Source organism: Cicer arietinum, chromosome 6 (genome assembly GCF_000331145.2).
Source record: "Cicer arietinum cultivar CDC Frontier isolate Library 1 chromosome 6, Cicar.CDCFrontier_v2.0, whole genome shotgun sequence".
Classification (NCBI taxonomy): domain Eukaryota; kingdom Viridiplantae; phylum Streptophyta; class Magnoliopsida; order Fabales; family Fabaceae; genus Cicer; species Cicer arietinum.
In genome coordinates, this window is record NC_021165.2 from 58,672,938 (window position 1) to 58,697,904 (window position 24,967).

A 24,967-nucleotide genomic window follows, 5' to 3' on the forward strand; every position below is an offset into this window, starting at 1 on the left:
GGATAAATGGATCAAATGCCACTTTAAAATTAATCCAAATTTTAATCGTAAGAGAGTTGATTAATAAAACTTAAATATGTTTTACTTCTCATAAAATTTTAATCTTTCAATTTTAATTTTTATATTCTAGAAATACATGTTTTAATTTCTATAAAACTATTATACATGTAATTTTAGTTATTGTTGTTGAGATGCTATATACTTTAAATAAATTTTTATTGGTATATTTTCTACAATATAATAAATTTTTTATAAAAAATAAATTTGAAATTCAAGTTTTCTGTTGATATTTTTAAATTAAAAAATTATAAATTTTAGTGGATTAAATTTTTATAATATTTTATGAAGTACGACTATAAACATTTCTTGTATGTAGAGCCTAATTATTTGTTGGATAATTTTTTAGAAATGTATTAGAAGTGGGGTATAATCCAGATGTAGGGTTTTCTTTTTCACATATAAAACTCTGACTTCTTGACTTCTTGACTTCTATCTCTTTTCAACATATATCAACAATTAGAGTTTTGCGGCACTGATTAAAACTATCCCCTAATTCCGTCGAAATCATCGTAAGATTTTCCATTTTCCATCGCCTGATAGCTGATAGCGGCTATCGACAGATAGTTAGACAATAGTGGTTACCAGCTATTGTGCTATCGCTTGATAGTTGCAACCATCTATCGTCTGATAGCTGCAACCAGCTATCGTCTGATAGCTGCAACCAGCTATTGCCTGATAGGCGCACCCGGCTATCGGGCGATAGGCGCCCGACTATCGGGTGGTAGGCGCTACTGGCTATCGGGGCGATAGGGGCTACCGGCTATCGGGGCGATAGGCGCTACCAGCTATCGGGGAGATAGGCGCTACCAGCTATAAGGCGATAGCCGCTACCAACTATACTAGCTATTGGGCGATAGCCACTATCAACTATTGGGCGTTAGCCGCTACCAGTTATCGAGCGCTACCATCTATCGGGCGATAGCCGCTACCAGCTATCAAACTATATCTGTTATTGGGCGATAACAACTACCAGCTATCGACCAACTATCAAATGATATCTGCGATCAGCTATCGACCAGCTATCAGACAATATTCGCTATCAAGATATCAAATAGCTTTTCAATTATAAATCAACTTATAACTTAATTTTACCAATTAGAGGCAAAGTGTCAATGTGATTTGAAAAGATCTATTAAACTTAAAAAATACTATAATTCACTACTTTATTTAATTTCAAATCATCCTCGCGACAAAAAAAACCACTTCACGAAAATAATAATAATAAAAATAAAATGAGAATGACTTGAACATTGACATCCTTAGCATTGACTTCAAGGTGATCAGCAATGAGGAAACAGAAGCGAGAGAAGTCCAAGTTGGTACCCGACCCGATAATCCGATTGGATGGAAACCCGGAGAGCTTCCAAGCGATGTAGGTGAGAACATCGACAGGGTTAGACACAATGAGGAGAACTGTATGCGTTGAGTAACGAGCGAGAGCGGGTATGATTTCCTTGAATAGAGGTAGGTTCCTGGGAAGGAGGTTCAGCCTTGACTCACCGGCGAAAGGCAGCGGATGAGGTGATCTTAACGCGGAGGAGAAAGGCAGCGGAAAGTCCAGCATCTCGCCGCAGGTATAAATTCAAACGCGGTCGTTTTCACCTTGAGGTCTTTTCTTTTTCTTATTGTCTCTCAGAAAACACCTCTTATATTATCAATTATTAATTCATAAAAATTGAAATTTTTATTTTGTTTTTTTACTAGATTTGTTTTAATTCTTGGCTATGATTACATATTATCCGCGCTTCTGAGATTCTTGATGAAGTATTAAGGACTGAAACACGGTTGACTTTCTTTATATGAGCATGAATATTATCTTTCCATTTTATTTTAATCGAAATTCGTATTTATTGAATTTTATTTTTTCAGTAATTGTTGGCTATGAGGATTTCTAATCACAGCTTCAATGCCAGTTCTGCTTCTGAAATTCGTGATTGTTAGAGCTGTTTAATGTTCCGAGCCACTCAATTTTGAAATAAATTGCTTTTTATTTAATGTTTTAAGCATTAAAATTCATATGTACAGACAGCCTCACAATCAGAGGAATGCTATTTAATCTTATTTATCTTTATAGTTATACAAACCATGATTTGTGATTGATTGAAACTTTAGATTTATTTTGTATGGATTTTTTTTTAATGTTGATAACATGTAACATTGCCTATGATGTTTTAATCCAACTGGTTTGAGTTGTTGTGGAGTCAAGCCCCTGTCATCAGGGAGAACCTACTTGGTAAAGCTACATTCATATGACATCTATGGATTTAACTGAGGCAAAACAATATACATTTAGAAGGTGCACTACAAAAAAAAAAATCTATTGAAAATTTTGTGATGTTGTTTTATCTGTCACTAAAGTTACTTTTAGCTACAGTTTGAGTGTCACTGTTTCTAAAAATATTATGCTCTTTTGTAAAAAAATTAAATGCACAAAAATGTAAGTTTTGCCCTTTGGTCTTCTACCATGAAAATGCAACTACACATTTGAACGAACACTGAGAAAATCCCAAATTCCACAAATTTTTCTTTGCATTTCTCAAACTCTTTTCTCTCTACTCTTTTCAATGAACCATCATCCCTAAAAACCCTAAATTCAATTTCGAACAACCCTAAATTCATCTCTCTCGTTTTACTTCGCGATTTGCAGTAGCAAGTAAGTTCTATTCTCTTTCAAAATCATTTCTGTTTGTGATTTCAATTTTTATTTTGGTAATCTTTCTTAAGTGTCATTTTTCGTGATTTGCTGAATGAGGTTGTGGGTTTGTGATTTTTTCTGTTTTTGAGCTGATATGAGTGCTAATCTAAAATTTCAATTTACAATTCTTCAATTTCAGTTAAATAATTCTTTGACCCTCTTCTTTTTGTTCTCACTTTCTGACAGCTTTTTAATTTACAAAATGACATGGTTTTGTTTCAATTTTTCTTCTTGTATTGTGATTTGTTGGTGTTTTAATTAGGAACCTCATATATTGATTCTATATGACTCATCAATTAATATTTAAGCAGCCTCATTTTTTCTTATTCCTGATTTTTGTGTTTCTCTCTACTCTCAGTTGATATCTGTTTTAATATGCTTTAGGCTGCAAGAGAAACTGGCGCACTTAAAGAGGCAAATGATAAGCTTAAAAAACGAGTGGAGTTATTATAAATTGACTGATACAAAAGGTTTTAGGTGTTTGCTGGCAACATGATAAAATCTTTCCTGAATTGACTGTAAGTAGAAGCATTTGATTTTTCGGTCTCTATATTGATGCCAGTTATTGTTGTCTTCATATTTGCCGAATGTTGATTTTAGAATACGAGTCATTGCCATTTTCGCTATAGTCAATGCATGCCTTGTGTTATACACCTAATTCATAACCTGAGCATATAGTGCGCCAGTTTATTCCTCCCCTCGTTTTTAATTCATTGCCATATAGTGCGCCATGCCTTATTCCTAAATCATTGTCATTTGATTGTATGTTTCAACGGGATTAGTTAATAAAAATAAATTAGAAATTTAAATTTAATTTACTGATATTAATAATTTAAAATTACAATTAGTATAGAGATAAAAAATTTAATAAATAATAATAAGTTTTAGTGACAGATGATATTGTAGGAATAGATCATTTCGTTAATTATATTTAGGCTTAATTGCAGTTTTAGTACCCCTATTTTAGTTGAATTGGGAAAGTAGTCCCCCTATTTTATTTCTCCCCAGTTTTAGTCCTCAATTCAGAATTTTGGACTAAAACTTGATGAAATTTCATTTTTTTTGCATTTATTTAAGTCATTTCATGCCTCAAGATCTTGTGTGCAACAATTGTACATGAAATCTATGATCATAAATGGTGTGATGCGACTTTAAAAAATGTTACTTCATCAAGTTTTGGACCAAAATTCTGTTTGAGACTAAAACTAGGGAGAAATAAAATAGGAGGACTACTTTCGTGATTCAGCTAAAATAGGGGACCAAAATTGCAATTAAGCCTTATATTTATCTAGTTTTTAGTGACATACAATATTGTAGGAATACGTCAATGTTTATTTATATTTATAGTTTTTAGTACAAACAATACCATAAGAATAAATCAATTCTTTATTTATATTTATCTAGTTTTTAGTGACAGTCATTATTGCAGGTAGAAATCAAAAGCATGTAGTGACAGTCTTCAAAACATGTAGTGACAGGCGTCAAGGCATAGCAAACCGCCCCCTTAAAGTTGACCGCGCATCCGAGTGTAACTCAAAATAGTATTGACCTTTACCTACAGGTTTTGACTTTTAGGTGACAAATGTTGTCTGTCACAAGAAGTTAATTTTTTTGCAGTGGTATTTCTTTACTTATATTTTTTATTTTTTTTTGTGATTCTCCTTTATGTATTAGGAAATTTATGATTTTTGAATACTAAATTTGTTATAGTTTATTGTTTGTTGTCCCTATGATTCAATAAAATATATGATTTTTATTGGAACAACCAACTATAAGATTTTATTATATCTCTTCTCAATTGGCAAATATGACTTCCAAGAAATGTTCTTTGTTAGTCTATTAGAAATAGATGACTTAATTGTCTTGAGATAGTTAAAAGACTAAGATGTATTAACTCTCATATGTTTAGAGAATGTAATCAATGTACTTAAAAGATCGTTAATTTGTGGTTTCCCATTGTTAACCTTCATTGATGAGATATTTTTCTTTTTAATATTTCAAATGTTTTCAATAAATTATGCTGATTTATATAAATAATTACCGCACTCTTTTAAACATGGTTTATCCATAAAATGACTTTATCTCTTTGATTTTTTCTGATAATTTATTTTATTAAAACAATAGTTTTTAGGATTGTCCTTTTAGGTTTTGATCTCCAATATTTTTGTATTTTATTTTTCAAAAATGCTACCTATACCCCTCACTCTACTACCCACACCCCTCTTTTTAAATAAAAAAATAAATTACCCAAAAAGCCTTTACCTATTGTCTACATCTTCATCTTCAAAACCATAATCTTCATCTTCATCAATATCTTCATCTTCATCTTCAAAACCCTAACTTTATTCTTCATCAACATCTTCATCCATATCCTCAAAACCTTAACCTTCATTTTAGTCATTTTAAAAGTACGTTTCCTCAGTTCAAGTACGTTTTTTTACAATTTTACAATGTATGTGAACTCAGTTCAAGTACGTTTACGTAGACTCAGTTCATGTACTATCTGATATTTTTATAATTTTCCAATGTACGTGAACTCAGTTCAAGTACGTGTACGTGAACTCAGTTCACGTACAACCTGATATTTTTACAATTTTACAATGTACGTGAACTCAGTTCAAATACCTTTACGTGAACTCAATTCACGTACTATATGAGATTTTTACAATTTTCCAATGTACGTGAACTCAGTTCAAGTACGTTTACGTGAACTCAGTTCACATACAACCTGAGATTTTTACAATTTTACAATGTACGTGAACTTAGTTCAAGTACGTTTACGTGAACTTAGTTCAAGTACGTTTACGTGAACTAAGTTCACGTACAATCTGATATTTTTATAATTTTACAATGTACGTGAATGTAGTTCAAGTACGTTTACGTGAACTCAGTTCAAGTACGTGTACGTGAACTCAGTTCAAATACCTTTACGTGAACTCAATTCACGTACTATATGAGATTTTTACAATTTTCCAATGTACGTGAACTCAGTTCAAGTACGTTTACGTGAACTCAGTTCAAGTACGTTTACGTGAACTCAGTTCACGTACAATATGAGATTTTTATAATTTTACAATGTACGTGAACGTAATTCAAGTACGTTTACGTGAACTCAGTTCAAGTACGTTTACGTGAACTCAGTTCAAGTACGTTTACGTGAACTTAGTTCATGTACAATCTGAGATTTTTACAATTTTTCAATGTACGTGAACTCAGTTCATGTACCACAAATAAGTCTCAAACTCCATTAATTACGCAATTTTAAATCACGTACGTTTACGTGAACTTAATTCACGTACTATCTGAGACTTTTACAATTTTACAACCTACGTGAATTCAGTTCACGTAATGTTCTCAAATTTTGAAAAAAATTACGAACTCAAAAACAGAACAATAAATATGATGGGTCAGTTATGATAATTTTGTGACATGTAAGTTTTGAGTGGTTAAGAATGGTGATGAAAAAGTAAATGAAGTTGAAGAATATTATAAATATGCAAGGGCAATTTGGGTATTATGTTTTTTTTTAAAAGGGATGTGGGTAGTAAAGTGAGGGGTGTAGGTAGTAAATTTGTTTATTTTTACTAATATTTCAAAATATTGTAAATAATAAATGTTTAATTTGGAGTCTCAACACAATTGGAAGCTAACCATGTGTACTTTATTTTCTCTTTGAAAAAAAATATTGGTACTTAATTTGGTATTTTAAAACTAGCTATAAGTGTAGTGTATGAGCCGCATGTATACGCACGCCTATATAAAACTCTGATTTCTAACTGTTTTCAACATATCAAAAGATTAGGGTTTTGCGGCACTGATACAAACTTTTCCCATTTTCCTGTAAATCAATTTAACGTAAGATTTTCGATTCGATTTATCTTCTTTTTCTATTAAATTATACGCACGATGCAACCCCGGGCTTCTCTGAATAATGTATGAGGTGAAAGCCCCATTGCTCGTGCAAAATCAATGCCGTTCGTGTTGCAGTTCAGTCTTACTTATTCCACGATTGAATCTGTGTCAAAGTAATGGCTACATTCTCGATTAGCTATTTTCGATTGCTAATTTCTTTTTATTAGTTTTGAAATCTTAATTTGCCTCGCTTTACCTTCAGCTTGTTTTCAAACACTTTGGAATTTTGAGCTAGTCCTTCAGGCATAAATTCAAACGCGGTCGTTTTCATTTTGAGGTCTTTTCTTTTTCTTATTGTCCCTCAGAAAACACCTCTTACATTATCAATTATTAATTCATAAAAATTGAATTTTATCTCGTTTTTATTAGGGTTGTTTTAATTCTTGGCTATGATTACATATTATCCGCGCTTCTGAGATTCTCGATGAAGTATTAAGGACTGAAACATGGTTGAATTTCTTTATATGAGCCTGAATATTATCTTTCCTTTTTATTTTAATTGAAATTTGTAATGTTGGTTTTGTTTATTGATAATTGTTGGCTATGATGATTTCTAATTACAGCTTCATGCCAGTTCTGCTTCTGAAAAATCGTGATTGTTAGAGCTGTCTAATGTTCTGAGCCTCTCAATTTTGTAAAAAAGTTGCTTTTGTTTAATGTTTTAAGGATTAAATTCATATATGCAATCACTGTAACAGTCCGAGTGTCACTAAAATATATTTGATTTTAATCATAAATATCTTTTTTTAAACTAACACTGATTTTTGATTGGTTGAACTTGATAGTGTTTATTCGTTTTTTTTTTGTATTGATTTTTAATGTCTTTGTATTTTCACGATTGTATTTTGTATATTGGTAGCTTGTAACATTGCTGATGATGATATAATCCAACTTGTTTGAGGTGTTGTGGAGCCAAGCCCCTGTCTTCAGGGAGAACCTACTTGGTAAAACTACATTCATATGACATCTATGGATTTAACTGAGGCAAAAATAAACTATTTTTATTTGTGAGTTTCACTATACACTGAATCATCTTTGTTTGTTCAGTGTTTGAAGAACAAATTAGTAAAGGAGTGTACATCTGCCCACATTGATGATAACAAACCGTTTTTACTTTTTAACTAATTAAACAGCTCTATTAATTTTAGCTAGAAATTGCAATCGTGATCAAATTAGTTTTTTAATTTTGTAAAGATATTTTGATATGACATTGAGTAAAGGAGTTTCTTAATAAATTTTAATGCCATCTTCTTGATGATAAATTTGACAATAATTTGTGAATAATTATATTTATGTATTGATTAATTATTGACAAATTAATAATAATAATAATAATAATAATAATAATAATAATAATATAAAATCATAGTGGACAAGTCACGAATTTATCGAAAAAAATGTCCTAATCTAATATGATGGATTTTATTTATGTATTTATTTTTTAGTAAAAAATAGTATTTATTCGTTAAAATTATAGAAATTACATGATTAAGAATAATACAATTCACAACAGCAAAAATCTTAAGATCATTCATGTGAACATTGATTTTAAACTAGAAATTAACCTTAAATCATCAGCCATAGCTGAAGAAATGAAAAATAGTCTAAAAAGGAGAGGAAATCAGTTCCCGCTGACTTTGAAAGAGGATGTTTTTACTTATCATCAGAATAATAAACAAATGGATATAAAAAATGTTGTAGCCATCTTCTTCTTCGATGGACAGTTAGATTATTGAGCTCCCATAGTTTTATTATGAGAAATGTACCGTGCACTTTTATGTTTTTACCTCTCCAATTTTTGATATTGACTGTTTTATCTTTTTTATTTTACCAGTCTCTTTTTTCACCCCACATTCAAAACTTTCCAAAAATTTTAGGATATTCGAAAGTTTCAAACTTTCAAAATTATTCAAAGTGAGTTTTTTTTTCTATATTTCGAAACTTTAGTTAAATTCAAAACATTTGAAATATAAATTAACATAATTAAATACAAATTTCGAAACTTTGGATGAATCTGAAAGTTTCGAAATGAACTTTTCCAGAAACCTTCGAAAGTTTGAAAGAATGTGAAACTTTCGAAGTTATAACTTTCGGAACTTTGGATGAAATTGAAAGTTCCGAAACACAAATTTCAGAAAATTTCAAAAGTTTCGATGAATTTGAAACTTCTGAAACACATATTCTTCGACAGTTTCAAACATTTGAATTATGTCAGTTTCGAAAGTTTCAAAAACTTCGAAACTTTCGCATTTTTCAATTTTTTTTTTAAAATTTATTATTAATTAAATTTATTACCAATTAAAATTATTATTAATTAAATTTATTACTAATTTTTAAAAATTTGAAACTTTCATTGAATTTCAAACTTCCGAAAGTTGAATTTTCGAAAGTTTCAATATGTTCGACAGTTTTGCATTTCGAAACTTTCGTATTCAATGAAAGTTTCGAAAGTTTCATTATTTTTGGGAAAAATGAACTTCGAAAGTTTCATCATCATAGAATCTTTCGAATTTTTGGTAAACTTCTGTTTCGAATATTTGGAAGTTTCGAATTTTTACTTACTTTTGTATTTTGAATGTTTCAATATTTTCCATATGAATGGAGGGGGCAATATAGTCTTTTCCATATGAATGGAGGGTGGGAGGTCAAAATGGGAGTGCACACTACAAACCTCTTTTATCATACACTTTACCGTATCAAATCCATTTTATTTGTTCTCACTACTCCCACTTTCAAATATATTACTTCCACTTACCCTTTTTTTTTTCTCACTTGCATTTATAGTTATGATCTCATTTATTGGTAGCCAGCCCACTAGAGTAACATTTTTTTTTCCTTCTCTTTTAGTATATCCCACTCTCTCACAACTCCTACACATTATCCATGAATGCTTCAAAACAACATAAATTAAAAAAATACTCACCAGAGTAAATAATTTTCTTTTCCAACATATAAAAAACTTGTGGCTGATATGGCACAAAAGTAGGTGAATGTAATCTATCAAAATTTGAAAGATTTTGAATGTTACAAGGCTTTTTTATAAAATGTAAGACATATTGATTAAATACCACTTAATTTTTATACTTTGTTTAAATTTTTTAAATAATTCTAATTAAATATGCCGAGAGTGTGTTTAGATGAGAGAACTTTTTGAAGGAATTTACTTTTTAGAGGAATTTAAATCTTTAAAGCAAATTATAGTGTTTGTATAATAAATTTGGAAAATTTTCAAAATGAAGAGATTTTATGAGATATTTTGTAAAACCTAAATTTAAAGAATTTCAAATATCATCTAAAAACTAAGAATTTCAAATTCCTCATTCCTTATAATTTATGAATCTGAAAAGGGTACCTATAATATTTTTAAAATTTATAATTTTGATCTTAGATGTTTTAAAATTTGCATATTAGTCCTTATATTTGTTTTTGCAAATTAGTGCATAAAATTTTCAAAATTTGCTTTTTGGTCCTTACAAATTTGCATAATTTTACCTACATTTTTCCAAAATTTTGTTTTTAGATCAAAACTTATTTTTTACTTTTGTCCCAAGCTTTTTGAAAATGATTAAATAACTCAATTTTAAATAAACAATTGTTCACTTCCAAACAACAAAATTTGTAAATGAAGGGAATGCAATCGAAACATTTAAATTGTTTAGAATTTTAAAATCCTAGAATTTTCAACCAATCTAACCAAACACACTCTAAGACTTTTTTTAATTACATTAAAATCTTGATTAAATACTTCAAAAAATTTCTATCACAAAAGACAAAAGAGTATTTTAAAATCTTTCAAATGGAAAACATCTCCTAAGACTAGTATAACAAAGACAACTGAATAAAAAATGCGTTGCCTCTTGCACACTTTAGAAACGGTTTTTTAGCTGGCTTTAAAAGTGGCGTTCCATTACATCCAAAATGTTTTAGTGTAAAGAGTTTGAGGCAGTTTACTTTAGCTTTGAGATTTGGTCTAGCTAGCCACTTGCTTATGCCTTCGTGATTTTGTTGCTAGACGTCTAAAATCTATAACTCAGGTGGTGACATTTTAGGTGGAGAAGTTACTAGTTTTGTCCACCAAAGGAAAAGGTAGTTTTTACCATTTTTATATATTAATATTATAATCAAGGGTCTTGATGGTTTACTTGCAACTTTTTGATAACTTCTATTTACTATATTGATAATATTTACCCTATAACCCTTTTTTCTTTTTTAATAAAATGACACTTTTATTAATTTTTTAAAATTATTGTGTATATTTTGCTTTTATTATACTACTCTTAGAAACACACCTCACTTTTAAAGTAACTATTTAAATATGAGAAATCTAATGCTATAAATTTTAAAAATATTCAAATAAATAACACAAAATAAAAGATAAAACTGGAAACAAAAAGTTAAAAATCTATCTTTAATAAACCGAAACAATATATAACATGGAAGGATAAATATAGGCCCAACCAATAATTTAGCATTTTTAAAAAAAGTTTGATAAAAATAATCCAAAAGCAAGAGGAGACAATGAGTCATTATAATGGATAGAAAGGAAGAACCTGGAGGCATAATTATGACCCACATACATAATCTAGTGAAAATATGTACTCGTCTTTGAGAGGATGGGTATACCTTGACATCTAAAATGATAGAATCCATATGATCTTTTTGGATTGATTAACAACCATTCAAAGACCGTCTATCTTAATTAGAGGTGTGTAACATATATGGTCACTTAGATTATATTGATAAATTAGATTGTATTACATTAAAAAAATTAGATCAATTAAATAGTTTATAAATCGAATCATAAATTTAAAAAATCCAGTTAACTAAACTTTATTAAAAAAAACTAGTTTAAACCACTTTTAAACTTTTTTCAACCAAAATCATAGAATAATTTTTTTTCAGTTAATACATAAAATATCTAAATCCCACCACTCTCTCTCCGAGAGTAGCGTACCATCTCCAGCATCGTCGCATCTCTTAATCCACAAACCTTTGTTTGACTTAACTCATCTCATCTCTGATCACGTAACCCTTTGTATCTCATCTCCGACGCAAGCTTTCTCTGTGCGACCACGTCTCCGACGTGACTTCGCCATCTAATCGACACCATCACATCTCAACTTCTCCGCCATCGTAAGTGTCGCACACCACTTTTGTTTTTCTCACCATTCTCGTTTCTGTTTCATTTTTTTTATTTTTTTCTACAAATTGTTAGGGTTTCATTTTCTGTATCTGATTCATTGTTAGGATTTCATTTGCAAATTTTTAGGTTTATGTTTCAACAATTAGTACCATACTAGTTCTAAAAAAATAAAACAAGCCGAAATTTGTTTTGCAAAGGTTTTCATCCTTATTAACAACAAGAAAAAGTTTTAATTTTTTTTTTATAGTAAAAGCCAATTCAAATTGATTTTAATAAAAAAATGGTTTGAAATTGGTTTAAACATATTAAATCGGTTTATAATTATAAATCACTTTTAAATCGATTCATAACTGAACTGTAACTGATTTAAAAATTAATCCGCTTTTTTGAAAGTGATTTTTAAAATATGAACTGCACTATTAATATAGTGCAATTCAGTTTGATTTTCGGACCATGAACACCACTAATCTTAACAACAATTTTTCACAACCGTTTTTCTCATTTATTTGAATAAAAATACATCTATAGTCCTTTAAGTTTAGTCATGCTCCCGATTAAGTTCTTTATTTTTTTTTTCTTCCTGTTTTGATATTTTAAATTACATTATATTTGCATCATTAGTCATTTATAATATTTTCTACAATGATCGGTGCAATTGAAAACTTCTTAAATTAAAAACTCTACCAAATAATGCAATAATATGTTCTTCATAATAAATAACTATCCACATAATCAATGTCTTTAACTCCTTCCATTTGAAAAATAACTTGGACATGAAGTAACAATATTGATTTACAAGAAAGGGGGGTTTGAATTGTAAATGCACCTTTTAAAAATTCCTGTTAAAACTTGAGAAAATAACTCAAGATTGATCTTGGTTACGAAAACAGAAAACGGAGAACGTTCTTGGTTTTTGTATTAAAACAGAGAACGTTCCTTGATTAGTTGAAAACAGAAAATCAATTTATGTTTTATCTTAGTTAATTAATTCAGTATGATAATAGAAAGATAGGATAGAGAATACCACACAAAGATTTTATCCTGGTTCACCCAACGTGGGTTGCGTCCAATCCTCACACTGTGAGATTTTCCACTTAGTGTTTAAAACAAAGAGCTTTCTTGATCTTACAACACCTAGTCTAGATCAACCTTGATCTATTTCAAACTCTGTTGCTTTCCACCCAGAGAGCAATACCAGCACCTATCTAACCTTGATAGGAAGTAATCTTAAAACAAACTATAAAGAAACTCTTATAGTTTGAGTTTTTACAATTTGATTGTTTTGACAGAATCTGATATTTCTCAACTCTTGTTTGAGAATTGATTCTTTACAAAGGATATAATGATAATTGCACAAGCTAATAGATGAGTATGAACCAGCAACTATTTCGCAGAAATCAGAAAGTGTGATTGCCTTTGTTTTGCAGAATTTCAAGTATGTATGTGATTGATTTATGGATTTCGAAGCACTTGAATTTCTCTGCTTGAATCAGGATATTAGCCTTCTATTTATAGGATGTAGAGGCACTGAATGAAGGTACAAGAGTTGTTGGAGAGGCTCTGCTTTTTTGACTGAAACATTATTTCAGAATAGAAATAATCCTTCTTTGAAATAGCTTTTTGACTTTATTGGTTTAACATTTAAAGCAATTCTGTCCTTTATAGAAAATACTCTTGACGTTTCTTTATTGATCTTGGATGGTACATTATCTGTCTTGAGTCTTGAGTGTAGCTAGAGAATGTTGGAGATGAATTACAGACCAAATCAGAGAAGATGTAGTGCTGCTGTTATTGTGCAGAAAACGAAGAATGATTAACATTCTTGGTTTGTTAGTTTGAACTTTCTTGAGCTTCAATAATCATTATGGAGTTCCCGTTTTAATCATTCTGGATTTCCTTTGTAATTGTCTTGTCATATGTCAAGATTGATCGAACTTTCTTGACATTTGATTTTTGAAGTTTGCAAACTGTCATGACTTTTGTCTGTCTTTGAGTCCTTTGATCTTTGAGGCCAAATAGCCTTTTTGAGTTAGGATGAATCCTACTTGTTCCTTGCCATGTATTGATTAGATATGAATGATTTCCAGGGCAGACTCTTTGTCAAAGAGATAGAAAAATTTTAACCAATATGCTGATATGGACAGTTGTTTGAAGCTGGAGATCATTCTCTGTTATGATGCAGAATGATCTTGTTGTTGTCTTTTCTTGATTTGCTTGATTCTGTTCTTAATTAAATCCACTCAAAAACACATGTTAAATTAACATAACATTTTAGAATCATAATTAATTTTCTTAATTAACCTTTGTTTATTTTCATCAAAACTTTAAATATAGAGTTTGTCTCAACAGGACAATCGACTTATTGCAATGTTTCAATTAGTTCTTAACATTTCACGATAATAGTTCGAGAAAAAAATTCAAACTTATAGGATTGTTTGTGTGATTCAATATAACTTAAAGGACTAAATCAAGAAAAAAGAAACTTAAATGACCTAAACAGAAACTTAATTAACTTAAAGGGTTAAAAGTGTATTTTTTTTTGTCATGTATTAAATATTATCAAAAGGTCGAGCCACACGGTTTCCGTAAAATATAAATATGTCGGTATTTTAATAGAAGACATTAAGAGGTAGGGATGACAACACGGGCCAACTCACCCCGTGATTAGCTTGCCAAATGGTGGGACTAGGTGGACAGATATATTTAGGTAATCGAGTCGAAAGTACTACATCATAAATTCATTAAAGACATGATATCAATCAACAAAATCAAATGTCAAAACAAAGTCACCACTACCATAAAAAAAAAAATCTCAATAAATTCATTAACATTAAATAATCCTAAAGACAAAAACAAAACCACCCTTATAATAAAACAAATTTTAAAGATCGCAAAAGCGACACAAATACATATAGTAAAAGTAAGATGGTGGAATGGGTGTATTGTATTTGAGTGAAAGAAGATGGTAGAAACTAAATGCAAAACTTCAATTTATTAATGAATCAATTTTAGTATTTAGTTTGGTTGGGTTAATAAAAAACCAACCAGAGTAAAAATATTAAAAATGGTAGTTTTTTTGTTTAATTAATCCAAATCTCCGAATAAGTCTCTAAATTAAAAAAAGAAATAAATTAAGTGTTTAATTAGTTTACATTTTCAAATAAGTCATTCGGACCTCGGTTAAAGAAATATTAGTCAATGATTAGTCAACACTATTACATTGACAACCAATATTAGTCCATTTGCATCCAATTACATTTGCGTTAGGTAGGACATGGAGAGGTGATTAGATCTTGGTTTCTTGAAGTGTTGAAAATTCTTGCTCCATAGCTAACTTCTAGTGTGGACAATTTAATGTTGTCTTGATTGATTTATGCTTAGTATGAAGGAACAACAAATGAGTCATGCAAAAAGAATTAGCATTAGTAAGAGTCTAAAATATGTTTTGATATGAAAATGTAGGAATAGAGGCAATGTGTGCAAAATCAAAATTAATAGATGCAACAGGTTGTGAGGTATAAAAGGCATAATTAGTAGAAAAGGGAAAATTATGTTCATCTAATTTAACATGCATTGAGATATAAATTCTACCACATGGGGCAAGAAAAAAATATCCTTTATGATTAGGACTATAACCTAAGAATATAGGAAATATGTTAATAAGATAAACTACAGTTTTGAATGCCCCCCAACATTTCAAAGGTATAGAAGCATTCGCTAAAAGAGTGAGTCTTACCTCAGTGATATGACAATGTTTACGCTCAGCTGATCCATTTTGTTCATGTGTATAAGGACAACAAACTCTATGAGTAATTCCGCAAGTGGAGAGAAAAGAAGCAAAATCAACATACTTTTTTCACCATCAATTTGCAAAGATTTAATTTTGAGACCAAGTTCATTTTTAATCATTGTTTTAAAGTGAATGAAGAATGAAAAAGCTTGTGATTTAGCTTGAAAAGATTGATCGGTGTGAACTTTGAAAAGACATCAATAAAAATAGCGCTCCCGATTTTATCTTGGTTCACCATCAACTTGGAAGCTATATCTTGAATTACAATAGCACATGACCCTACAAGTCAGTCTTATCAAAATAGCTTGAACCTATAGACTTTTTAAGGAAAACCACACATTGATCCTATAAGTCAAGTCTTCTTTACACAATCTGAAACCTACAAATTGTTAGAAGCAAACCACCCACTTGATCCTACAAGTCAAGTCTTATCAACACAATATGTGATCCATAGATTTGTTGAAGCACACTAAAGCCACTTTCAGACAAAGTTACAAAGGAGTGAAATTGTTTATGTTTTGCTTCTTCTAAGCAATGTTATTACAATGATTACACACTTACAATGAAGTACTAAACACTAAATAATATAAAGTTGAACGAGTGCTTTTGCTGAAATTGAAACCTTGAATTATGAGTACTTAAAGAAATTTAAGTTCATAAGATTTTCTGTATATTATTGTGCTTGCTTTCTTCTTCAACCATGATCCACTATTTATAGATGAAATTAGGGTTTGCAAATATTTTGCTTAGTTTCTGAATCATATCTCAAATTCACCTTGGTCAACAAAGATTTCCTTCAATTTTTAATTTTGAAAGATATGTTTTGATAATGTGACAATTAGGCAATATTTTGTTTCCAAATTGGATATTTTCAAACGTTGCTATCGTATCAAATTTGGATTTTGTTCAAAAGCTCTTCATGTGAATCTTCGTTCATACGTTTGATGGATCCGAGCCTGAGCTTGGACTTACAGGAATTATATTTCAGGTTTGTAAAGTATTACCTTTTATCAGAATCGTTGACTTTCTATTAGAGGCATTGACTTTTCTTCATCAAAGTATTACTTGATTGTTGGAGTCAAATGTTGGATACTTTTCTTGAATAATTATAGTTAGAGGCATATTCCATGACTTAGAATCAGTGGTTTAGGAAAATCACATTTGTTGCATTATCAGAGTCAATGCAACTTAGAGTGTGATGCATATCAGAGGCAACATTATGGAACAACTTGAAGTCTTCAAAAGTCAGTGGAATATATGCATCAGATGCAAAGTTGAACAATGGCTCCAGACTTCAAAGGCATATGCGTTGACTGGGTTTGACTTCGCTTCTTCTGATATCTTCTTGTGGTAACTTCCTTTAGTCAATTCCTCTGGTCGTTTCCTTTGATCGTTTGTTTTGATTTTCTATTATAAGTCTTGGTTTTAACAATCTCCCATTCGCTTTTGATTTCTTCTTCTGATGTTGTTTCTTTTGATTTTGTTGTTCTAATTCATACACACTTAAGGAAGTCATTATTGCAATAAATTATTCTCAGAAAATACCTTTGTTAATATCAAAACCGCACAGAGGAATTGTTAAAGGGACCGACTTGGTTCCAAAATAAATCAATTGGAAAGAAGTATCATAAAACATTATTAGAAATAAGGAAAATGGCTTTATGAGCTTTGCCCAAACATGTCTTACAAATAGAGGGAATCTTACTCCATTGATGAGAAATATTACAAGTTTAGAACAAAAGATACAATTTTATGAGAGGGTGGCCTAATCTAGCCCACCAAATAGAATATACATTCACAGAATTGTCATTTGAGCATTGTTTAGAAACAACATAATTACAATTGACAGGTCTAACATAACTAGAATTACAAACAAAAATGTTGCTACTAGGAGCAGTGTTAACATGTGAGGAGTGCATATTAATGGAATCAAATGCACATATCCCGTTTGAAGCTTTCAGCCAACAAAATATCATTGTTTTCCTTAGATTTGGCATAGCAAAGATCAACATAAAATTGAAAGTAAACGTTATTGTCATGAGAAAACTTAAGGCGCTTAACAAATTGTTAGAAATGTTAGGAACATGTAACAAATTATGCAAAAATAAAGGACTCTTAGCATTAGGCGGACAAAATGATGAATTTCCAATGTGAAAAATATCACTAAAGTTACCAATAGCCACTTTAAATTTCCTATCACCATTATAGTAAGATTTTTGAATTAAACTAGAGAACTTGGGAATGCCATCAGGGTTGAGATTGGTGTAGAGGAATCCTTCAACGCTCTTTCACTTGGAGATGATGTAGGATTAGACTTTGCAGAATTGTTGGTGGTAGTTATTTCATTGTATTGAGCATCAAATTGATGCCTACAATTACGAGCAATGCGACCAAACTTTTCACAAACCTGGCATTGAGTTTTGCCTCCTAAATCCACGCATCCTCCACCTTTGAATTGAGAAATTACTTTTGTTGCCACACCTTCTTCTTCCTTTTGATTGAAAAATTTGCATTAATTTGCTTGAACTTATGTAGTACCAAGATTATCAATTTCTTCGGCTTTTCTATTCGTTCTTTCACTGCCATTAACAAAGCCTCAATATCTATTAGTCAATATAGTTTGTTATTAGTCAATATAGTTTGTTAGTTGTTAGCTACATTTTAGTTTAGTTAGTTGTATTTTGTACCTTACTGTCAATTTGGGTTCTATATATATAAATCCCATTCTCTTGTAATTTAATTAATTCTAATAATGATAATCAAGATATTATTCAATAAATTCCCTTTTTTAATTAGCAACTAATATGGTATCAGATTAAACCAAAATTTAATGCTTCCGTTCTTTCCTTTTGCGTTTTCCCCAAATTTAGCGTTTTTCCCAAATTCCCTCTTTCCAAAACCTAATCCTTTCAATTCCTTGCATCGTCTCTCATGGAGATTGACAACAATGGTTCATCATCTGATTCCAATTACCAAAGCTCCACCCAATCCAAAGATGCCGCCTTAAATCCACGGAGTCCTTATTACCTTCACCCTGATGCTGTTTTGGTCGCCCCACCATTGAACGATTCGAACTATTATAATTGGAGTCGAGCAATGAAATGCGCACTTTCATCAAAGAACAAGATTCAGTTCTTCAACGGTTCGCTTCTTTAGCCTTCTTCTTCACATCCTGATGACGATATTTGGGATCGCGCCAACAACATGGTGATTTCTTGGATCACCAGGACTTTATCACCACACATTTCACAAAGCATAATTTGCATCGACTCTGCCTTTGATCTATGGTCCGATTTACGTGATAGGTTCACCAAAGGTAATTACTTCCGTCTTTCTGATCTTATACGCGACCTTCACTCAATTAAACAAGGAGATCACAATTTGTCGACTTTCTTTACCGATTTTAAGATTCTTTGGGATGAACTCGAGGATTTCCGCCCAACACCTTTGTGTGCTTGCTCTGTTCCCTGCACATGCAACCTGAGCATCGTTGTTCGAAGCTTCAAAGATCAAGAATACGTCACTTGTTTCCTCAAAGGATCGAATGACAATTATTCCAACATTCTCACTCAAATTCTCCTCATAGAGAAATTACCCTCCATTAGCAAGGTATATTTTTTGGTTGTTCAACAAGAACCTGCATCCAATCCGTCTCCTCCAGACTCTACTGTTTTCAGTGTGAATTTGGAAATACCAATTATCGTAATACGCAACAAGTTGGACGTGGTAGAGGACGTGCTCAACCAAAGTCTCAAATGTTCTGCACCCATTGCCATAAGACCAATCACACAGTGGATTGTTACTACTTCAAACATGGATTTCCACCTGGGTATCGTTCAAATAAAAACCATAATCCTAATCCACTTCCTCCTCTTGACACCAAGTCTGCTTAATCATACAATTCAATTCCAGAAGACCACTCTCCTTCAATTTCAAAGGAAGATTATCATTACTTGGTTAATCTTCTTCAGTCGTTGAAAAAGGAGACCTCAAACACTTCTTCATCACAAAAACAATCTACTGAAGCCGCCAATACCCACTTGATTTCTAGTGTTTCCAATATAGGTTCTATTTATCATAATCGTTCTATTTGGATTTTAGATACGGGTGCTTCAGATCAGGTTTCTTCTTTCATTCAATGTTTTTCTAAAATTGAAAGGATAAAACTTGTTTCCATCACTTTCCCTAATGGAAACACGCTTCTTGCACATTTTTCTGGTTCTATTTACTTTGATAAATCTCTGTTTCTGAATGATGTTCTTTACATACCTCAGTTTCAATTCAGTTTAATTTCTATTTCCAAGTTAATGAGTGATTTAAAATGTAAACTGATTTTTAGTAAAAATTCTTGCAATCTTCAGGATTCACATACCTTAAAGATGATTGGAATTGTGGAACATCTTAACAATCTTTTTATTCTCAAAAGAGTTCATATTGTTCTATCAACTGATGTTTCTTTAGATGACATTAATGCTTCCTATAATAAACATGTTTTTAAGCATGAAGTTTGATTCTTTTGATATATGGCACTTAAGATTAGGTCATCCCTCTATTTATGTATTGAATCATATGTGCAAACAATTTCCCTATATTTCAATAAATAAGAATGTCATTTGTGATTTTTGTCATTTAGGAAAATTTTCTAGGCTCCCATTTCCCTTAAGTTCTAGTCAATCTTTACACGCTTTTGATTTAATTCATAATGATATTTGGGGCCCTATTAGTGACATTTCAATTGATGGTTATAAATATTTTTAACAATTGTTGATGATCACACAAGGTTTACTTGTATTTTTCTTATGCACTCTAAGTCAGAAGCTAGACCTACACTACAAAATTTCTTAAATTTTGTTTCAATGCAATTTTCTGTCAAAGTAAAAATCATACGAAGTGATAATGGTGTTGAATTTAATATGCCTCAGTTTTATTCTGACTTGGGGATCTTGCATCAAACCTCTTGTGTCGAGACCCCTCAACAAAATTGTATTGTTGAAAGAAAACATAGACCTTTATTGAATGTCACTAGAACTTTACTTTTTCATTCAAAACTTCCCAAATCTTTTTGGTCTTTTGCCTTATGCCATGCCGCTTTTCTCATCAATAGATTAATTACCCCTGTTTTGATGTTCAAAACACCTTTTGAATTGCTTTATAACATGCCACCCACTTTTATTGATTTAAAGGTTTTTGGTTGTTTATCTTTTGCCTCTACCTTACTCCATCAAAGATCCAAACTAGACCATCGGGCTCGAAAATGTACTTTTCTTGGTTTTAAGTTAGGTACTAAAGGCTATGTTTTATTTGATTTACATACTCGTGATGTTTTTACTTCAAGAAATGTTGTTTTTTATAAACATATATTTCCTTATATCTCTCTTCATTCTTCTTCTACTAATACTTCTTCTTATTATTTTAATGATTTTTAATGATTTTAATTTTTTGAGTTTTGATGATGTTTTTCTTTATAATAATACTAGTCATCTTGCAAGACACTCATGTGTTCCACATTCTCCTATCCACAATAATTTGGACATTGTATCTCCCACCAACCATGCCTCTGATAGTGCAGACCCTTCTTATATACAGAAATCTTCAAGAACTAAAAAACGTCCTGCTTACCAGCAGGATTTTCAATGCAATGTTGCTGTAACAGATACAATGTCCAACCCCTTATATCCTATTTCTTATGTTATGTCTTATAATAATTTATCTGCTGCACATTTTTCCTTTGTTGCTGCCATTTCCTCTATTCAAGAGTCTACTACTTATAAGCAGGCTGCTAAACATCCTTGTTGGGTTACTGCAATGGAATCTAAAATTGCAGCACTCAATCAGAATGATACTTGGATTTTAACACCTCTCCCACATGGTAAGAAACCCATTGAATGCAAATGGGTATATAAGGTAAAATATAAAGCCGATGGTTCCATAGAATGATCTAAAGCACGTTTAGTAGCTAAGGGTTTTACTCAAATTGTAGGTATTGATTATTTTGACACATATTCTCCTGTTGCAAAACTCACTACGGTAATGATTCTGCAAAAATTCATTCCGTAAAGGCTTTTCTTCACAAATCTTTCAAAATCAAGGACTTAGGAAACTTGAAGTATTTTCCTTTCTTCTTCTTCTTCTTCTTCTTCTTCTTCTTCTTCTTCTTCTTCTTCTTCTTCTTCTTCTTCTTCTTCTTCTTCTTCTTCTTCTTCTTCTTCTTCTTCTTCTTCAATCAATCAACAAAACATATTGCCTCCAATTCTTCATTCCATGAACGCACAAAACATGTTGAGCTCGATTGCCACATCGTTCAAGAGAAACTTCAGCAAACTATTTCATCTTCTTCCAATACCCTCTTCTCTTCAACTCGCAAATTTATTTACCAAGGCTTTGGATCCAAAACCATTTCACGCATTTCTTTCCAAGCTTGGCCTCACTTCCATATGTTCATCAGCTTGATGAAGGGTATTAATCAATATAGTTTGTTATTAGTCAATATAGTTTGTTAGTTGTTAGCTATATTTTAGTTTAGTTAGTTGTATTTTGTACCTTACTGTCAATTTGGGTTCTATATATATAAACCCCACTCTTTTGTAATTTAATTAATTCTAATAATGATAATCAAGATATTATTCAATAACGAAAAGCCTTTACCTCGATGACATTATTGTTGTAATGGTGTTGTAGAAATTCATTCCGTAAAGGCTTTTCTTCACAAATCTTTCAAAATCAAGGACTTAGGAAACTTGAAGTTCTTCTTCTTCTTCTTCTTCTTCTTCTTCTTCTTCTTCTTCTTCTTCTTCTTCTTCTTCTTCAATCAATCAACAAAACATATTGCCTCCAATTCTTCATTCCATGAACGCACAAAACATGTTGAGCTCGATTGCCACATCGTTCAAGAGAAACTTCAGCAAACTATTTCATCTTCTTCCAATACCCTCTTCTCTTCAACTCGCAAATTTATTTACCAAGGCTTTGGATCCAAAACCATTTCACGCATTTCTTTCCAAGCTTGGCCTCACTTCCATATGTTCATCAGCTTGATGAAGGGTATTAATCAATATAGTTTGTTATTAGTCAATATAGTTTGTTAGTTGTTAGCTATATTTTAGTTTAGTTAGTTGTATTTTGTACCTTACTGTCAATTTGGGTTCTATATATATAAACCCCACTCTTTTGTAATTTAATTAATTCTAATAATGATAATCAAGATATTATTCAATAATTCCCTTTTTGATTACCAACTAATAATATCCATGACTGAGTATGCATCAGTTCGTGAAAGAATAGAAGCAACAATGGAGTCATACTCCTCAAGTAAACAATTTGGATACTCCTGATTAGTGATCCAATTGTAGCAAAAGTGTCAACAATTTTCTGAATTGTTTACAAATAATCAATAATTTTCCCCATTGTTTCTTGAATTTTGTAGTTGTTTCTTTGCCCTAGTTTGAGAGATCTGTAAATTTTTCAAAATCTAGAATGCATGTTCACATTTCAACATTCTTGTGTGAAGTGTTGGAGCCATTGATGCAAGAATCCACGTAAAAACTATTTGATGTTGTTGTTCCCATGTTTCAAATGCTTCGTTGATCTTTCCAACAACTTTGTTTGCATAATTGAGAAATATAACAAGTTTATGTCCATGTGTTGATTCGTCAATGTAGTTTTAAACCCTTGAGCGAATCAATGGCTTGTTGCTTCCATGTTAGAAAATTGTCATCATCCAATTTGATGAAAACATAGCTATATAATGGTGGACTTTGTGGCTGTGAAAGGAGCCTTGGTAGTTGAGACTTGAGAGGTATACAAGGATGTGAGAATAACATAGGATATAGCAGAAGCAGGAGTTAGGAGCGAAAAACGATGTTGAAATTAAAATAAATAAATAAATTAAATAATGACGTGGATATTATGCGGACTGTGACATGTAATTGCTTATGCTATTGATGACTAACCATTGACTATCATCCTTCTAACAAAGTTAATAGTGTTCTTTGGAATAGACACTCTACACTTTATCACTTTAGAGAATAAAATGAACACACACACAAAAAATATTAAAATCACATGGCATATCACCTGAAAGATCAAATTTAGTAAAATGAAATTGAGAATAAAATGTATTAAAAAATAATTGTTCTCCGTAAGTGGAATGACCTATGAATTTATTAAATTTCTTCTTGTCTTTATTGAATATTCCCAATAGTACATATATAGTGCTGGAGTTTAGCTGACAGCTGTAGATATATTCCTCCTAGAAAAGTGTAAATCTAACGTTAATGTACCCTTGAAAATTTATAGGATATTCTATAAAGATCTTATTTTTATTTTTATGTATGCAAGGACAATCACCCCTATCTAATCCATGAAACAATGATTCATCCATTTAGGCCTAACTATGTTTCTCTTACAAGTTTTATATCGTGTACCCCCTGTTTTACCTGTCACCCCCTATTTATATGGAAAATACCAAATTTCCCCTAGTGTTATCTATAAAAACCTTCAAAATTTCACTTTCTTTTTTTCACCCATTTAATTCGAAAGTTTAAAATATCCGATTCTAAAATTGTCAAAGATTTGAAAGTTTGAAACCTTTGAAATTGAAAAGTAAGAATAACATTCGAAAATTTAAAACTTTCGAATCCATTTTTTTTCCAACCTTCGAAAGTTTCTATGATTATGAAAGTTTCGAAATACATATTTCACAAGAATTTCTGAAACTTTTGAAAGTTTCATTGAAGATGAAAGTTTTGAAATGCAGAAACATCGAAACTTTCCAACAATATGACAGTTTCGAAATGCAAAAAATCCAGTAATGCAAGGAAAGTTTCGAAACTTTGGAATGCATGGAAAGTTTCGAAGCTGATTCGGAACTTTGGCATTCAACGAAATTTCCGAAACATGTTTCGAAAGTTTGGCCATATGAAAGTTCCGAAATGAATTTTTTTTTTAAGTTTTTATTTTTATTTTTTTTAATATTGATATATTGCAGTGCCTAGAATGAGAGGCGCGTTTGACCAAATTATTCACAACTTGATAAGTAATAGAGGTGGTGTAGAGAGAATTCCACCAACAACATCAAAATATTAAAATCACGTGGCATATCACGTGAAAGAGGATCAAATTTAGTAAAATGAAATTGAGAATAAAATGTATTAAAAAAGAATAGTTCTCCGTAAGTGGAATGACCTCTGAACTTATTAAATTTCTTCTTGCCTTTATTGAATGTTCCCAATAGTACATATATAGTGTTGGAGTTTAGCAGCTGTAAATATATTCCTTCTAGAAAAATGTAAATCTAACGTTAGTGTACCCTTGGAAATTCATAGAATATTCTAGAAATATCTTATTTTTATTTTTATGTAGGCAAGGA

The 24,967-nt window shown here is 31.0% G+C and overlaps 1 long non-coding RNA gene and 7 other non-coding genes across 8 annotated transcripts; all 8 read left to right on the forward strand.

Annotated features, from left to right (window-relative positions):
• The first annotated feature begins 1,161 nt into the window (after positions 1 to 1,161).
• LOC140920968 (uncharacterized) lies at positions 1,162 to 4,516 on the forward strand. Its single transcript, XR_012163760.1, has 3 exons — positions 1,162 to 1,634; positions 3,140 to 3,273; positions 4,185 to 4,516. It is a non-coding gene; the product is annotated as an uncharacterized lncRNA (long non-coding RNA).
• On the forward strand, positions 1,780 to 1,867 carry LOC113787387 (small nucleolar RNA U36a). Its single transcript, XR_003473893.1, has one exon. It is a non-coding gene; the product is annotated as a small nucleolar RNA U36a (small nucleolar RNA).
• LOC113787295 (small nucleolar RNA Z223) lies at positions 1,934 to 2,026 on the forward strand. The gene has a single exon (XR_003473803.1). It is a non-coding gene; the product is annotated as a small nucleolar RNA Z223 (small nucleolar RNA).
• LOC113787313 (small nucleolar RNA Z278) lies at positions 2,220 to 2,335 on the forward strand. Its single transcript, XR_003473820.1, has one exon. It is a non-coding gene; the product is annotated as a small nucleolar RNA Z278 (small nucleolar RNA).
• Positions 4,517 to 6,654: 2,138 nt separating the features above from the next.
• Positions 6,655 to 6,795, forward strand: LOC113787397 (small nucleolar RNA snoR134). Its single transcript, XR_003473903.1, has one exon. It is a non-coding gene; the product is annotated as a small nucleolar RNA snoR134 (small nucleolar RNA).
• Positions 6,796 to 7,051: 256 nt separating this feature from the next.
• Positions 7,052 to 7,139, forward strand: LOC113787386 (small nucleolar RNA U36a). The gene has a single exon (XR_003473892.1). It is a non-coding gene; the product is annotated as a small nucleolar RNA U36a (small nucleolar RNA).
• A 63-nt stretch (positions 7,140 to 7,202) lies between these two features.
• Positions 7,203 to 7,295, forward strand: LOC113787291 (small nucleolar RNA Z223). The gene has a single exon (XR_003473799.1). It is a non-coding gene; the product is annotated as a small nucleolar RNA Z223 (small nucleolar RNA).
• A 242-nt stretch (positions 7,296 to 7,537) lies between these two features.
• LOC113787319 (small nucleolar RNA Z278) lies at positions 7,538 to 7,653 on the forward strand. Its single transcript, XR_003473826.1, has one exon. It is a non-coding gene; the product is annotated as a small nucleolar RNA Z278 (small nucleolar RNA).
• Positions 7,654 to 24,967: the final 17,314 nt, after the last annotated feature.